The sequence below is a fragment of the Coccinella septempunctata genome, chromosome 8, assembly GCF_907165205.1.
Source record: "Coccinella septempunctata chromosome 8, icCocSept1.1, whole genome shotgun sequence".
NCBI classification, from domain to species: Eukaryota; Metazoa; Arthropoda; class Insecta; order Coleoptera; family Coccinellidae; genus Coccinella; species Coccinella septempunctata.
This window is the reverse complement of record NC_058196.1, coordinates 3439034-3443468: the sequence shown is the minus strand read 5'-3', so window position 1 is coordinate 3443468 and position 4435 is coordinate 3439034.

Genomic DNA, 4435 nt, shown 5'->3' with positions numbered 1-4435 from the left:
AATTAAACGCAATTTTCACAGAATATAAGTCTGTTTTCGAGCGCATTGGAACATTCCCAGGAAAACCACATAGGTTAGTCTTGAATCACAATAGCGTACCTATTGCACATGCCGCTCGCAGAATCCCTAAGAGTCTCTTTCCAGAATTTGTAAAATCTCTAGAAAATCTGGAGAAATATGGTGTAATAGCTAAGCAATCAGGGCCCACTGATTGGGTTAATAATATCGTCGTTACAGAAAAAAATAAAAAGATACGAATTTGTTTGGATCCATCAGACCTTAATAAATGCTTGAAACGTGAACAATTTCAAATCCCATCTCCTGAAGAAATACTCGGTGACCTAGCCGGTCTAAAATATTTCACCATAGCAGATCTCAAGGATTCTTTTTATCAAATTAAACTTGATATGGAATCATCGAGACTATGTACATTTGCCACACCATTGGGTCGATATAAATTTTTGCGATTACCTTTTGGAATTCATACATCAGCGGAGATATTTCAACGAAAAAATTCAGAAATTTTCGGTGATATTTTAGGCAACAAAATATATATTGATGATTTGATAATAGCAGGTTCGACTGAAGAAGAGCATGACAGAATTTTGAAAAAAGTTTTGGATAGAGCAAAAAATCGTGGAATTACGTTCAAAAAAAATAAATTTCAATATAAAAAAACACAAATCAAACTATTGGGTTATAATGTTTCGGAAAATGGTATAGAAGTTGACCCTAATAGAGTTGACGCGATAGTTAAATTAAAAGATCCTAAAAATAAGAAGGAACTCTTGAGATTCTTAGGTATGGTGAAATATCTGTCAAAATTTATTCCAAATTTATCTCAAATTACCAGTCCACTCAGAGAATTAACTCGCGATAATGTCATATGGCACTGGGATAGGCCACAATCGGATGCTTTAAAATACTTGAGAAAGCTATTGACTTCAGCACCAATTTTACGTCATTATGATATAAAGAAACCTATCGTGATTCAAAGTGATGCCTCAATTGAAGGGTTTGGAGCGTGTTTGCTGCAAGAAGATGGGGTGGTCGCGTTTGCTTCGAGAACTTTGACAGATGCTGAAAAAAGATATGCAACAATTGAAAGGGAATTATCTGCTATAGTATTTGCAGTCGAAAGATTCAATTATTATTGCTACGGAAGAACAGTGGAAATACAAACCGACCATAAACCACTAGTGAATATATTCAAAAAAGATATCAATAAAGTATCTAGCAGGTTACAAAGATTAATTTTCAGATTGTTCAAATATAACCTCAATGTTACGTATTTACCAGGCAATCAAATGCTGATAGCAGACATGCTATCTAGGGCTGCTGTGAAAATGAAAAATTCTGATAAAATGGAAGATATTCTTGTTCATAGTAATGTGATAAAAGATTTACCTATGTCGGACGAAAACAAAGAAGAAATCGAGAAATATATCATACAGGATGAAAATTTGATTAAACTGAAAGCATTCACTGAAAAAGGATGGCCTAAGCGTGTAAATAAATTGTCTGAAGAGGTACAGAAATTTTCTCAAATTAAAGAGGAAATCTTTGTAGCTGACAATTTTATATTTTTTGGTGATCGATTAATAATACCAGCGCAATTAAGACTGAAATTTTTGAAAATTTTACATAAGGGTCATATGGGAATCAATAAATGTAGAACTAGAGCTCAGGAATGCATCTACTGGCCTGGGATTTCTAGGGATATAGCAACCTTTATTTCAAAATGCAGTGTGTGCAATAGGTTCAGAAATAATAATTCCAAATTGCCAATTTTACAACATTCTATAACTAATCGCCCATGGGAAAAATTAGCAAGTGACATTTTAACGTTTAAAAATAATGATTATCTAGTAATTATAGATTATTATAGTCGTTGGATCGAATTGGAAAAATTAAAATCTAAAAATATAAGTCAGATCATAAAAGTTTTCAACAAGGTGTTCTCTTTGCATGGATATCCGGACATAATTGTTACTGACAACGTTCCCTTCATTTCATACGAATTAAAGATTTATTTGAATGAAAGGAATATCAAACTTATTAACTCAAGTCCGAATTATCCAAGAAGCAATGGTTTAGCAGAAAAAGCTGTGAGTATTGCTAAAAATATGCTCAGAAAGTGTGACTTGGAAAATGGCGATATCAACTCATACTTGCTCAACTATAGAAATACATCTAGTCCTGATTTTGGTTTATCACCTGCTCAATTATTACTCAGTCGTCGTCTAAAAGATGACATACCTGTCATGGATCACTTGCTTCAGCCTGTAGCGATAAATAAGAAATTTGTTCGTGAGAAATTTGAAAATAGAAGGTTGAGACAGAAAAATTATTATAATAGACATGTGAAAAACTTGGCAGAAGGAAAAGTAGGTGATAGGGTGTTGTTTAAATATAAAAATGTTTGGAAAGAAGGGAAGATTGTTAATTTATGTGAGGAACCACGATCTTATCATGTCATAGATATTGAGAATAGAATTTTCAGACGAACTAGACAACATATCATTTTGCTTAATAATAGTTGTGCCAAATTTCATAATGATAAAACAAATGAAGGTACAAGGATAATCACAGATCCTGAAAATCTTGTAGATATTAATAGGGCTAGATTCAGTCTGAATATGTGTAAAAATAAGCACGATTATGATTTCAGAGAGAGAAAAAAAATCAACTATAAAGAGTAGTATTTCTTTATTAAAATTTACTTACATAATAGATGAATTAGGTATAAGTTAGGTAGACTGGAATTAGATAGTTAAATATAATGTTAGTTATAGAATAGGTTAAATAGAATTAGGTAATTATATGGTAAAAAAAAAATAAAAAAAAAAAAATAATAAGTAATTAAGGTATGACTTTAGCTTAAGGGGAAAGATGTAACATAGTCAACATTGTAAATAGTTAGTCATTAATAATTATATTAAATCTGGCAACAGTGCATTGATATAATACCTAGAAATATGTTTGTTATATTTCATTCAATGTAGAGACATAAACGAGAAAGCAACAATAAATATAAAAACTGCCTAATCTGTCATATGTTAAAAAACCTGAAGAAATATCGCTCGACGACAACGTTACAGAGTGTACAATACTTACTTTGATGATTCCACCAAACTAAACAGTTTATGATTCCATAGAGAATTGCACTCCAGAGAGCTCCTCGAAGTCAAGTCGAAAATGAAAAATGGAAAAACAATAAATTCGATTTTTTTCTGAACACTGTCCAATGTCTTGAAAAATGTTATGAAGATATGGGTTCTCGAATACGCTGAATCTATTGCAAGCATTCCTGAAAGCCTATCTCTCTCCGTTTAGATGTTCATCTTGGAAATGGCATTTTTCAAAAAGTGCAAATTTCAATGTGCGATATCTCCTGTTATATTCGTCTGATCCATTTGAGATTTCAGGTTATGTAATCGAAATGAAAAATGGAAAAACAATAAACTCAATTTTTTCCTCAACACTGTCCAATATCTTAAAAAGTGTTATGAAGATATGGGTTCTCGAACACGCTGAATTTATTGCAAGCATTCCTGAAAGCCTATCTCCCTCCGTTTAGATTTTCATCTTGGAAATGGCATTTTTAGTAGGGTGTCCTACTACTGTCTTAGGATATGGAGTGTACAATACTAATTTTGTTGATTTCACCAAACCAAACAGTTGATTGCCGTTGACTATTATCTTCAATCATTCGCTCAGATGTGGTGTTTTTCCTACTCGTTGGAAGCTCTCAAAGATTGTCCCGATTCACAAGGGTGGCCAAAAAATTTTGTTCAGAATTACCGACCTATATCTATTTTGTCGACAATTCCTAAGATGTTTGAATCGTTGGTATATAAATCCATCGCTTATCATGTTAAAAAACTTGATTATAGAGAATCAACATGGCTTCATCAAGGGTCGTAGTCTGGAAACCAATCTTGTGAGCTTTCTTGATCACCTTCATGAGGGGATTGAATGCCAAAGTCAAATCGACGTAGTATATAGTGATTTCAAGAAGGCGTTTGACAAGGTTAATCATTCAGTATTCTTGCGTCGCTTGGCCGAGGTAGGTGTATGCGGCAGCTTGTTTAGATGGACGAAATCCTACATATTAAATAGATCTCAATTTGTGTGTATAAATGGTCAAAAATCTAGGCAGTTTGTTAGTACATCGGGTGTGCCCCAAGGTTCTCACCTTGGACCCCTCTTTTTCATTGTTTATGTGAACAATATATCATCCTGTTTTCGTTACGCTCAATTTTTACTATATGCAGATGATTTGAAGATATATCTGAGAATAAATAGTGTTGAGGACTGTATTCGGTTTCAGGAGGATCTGGATAGACTATGTGACTTCTGCAGAAGAAATTTTCTATATTTAAATCTAAAGAAATGTTTTAAAATAACTTTTACAAGGATTAGAAATGTCATT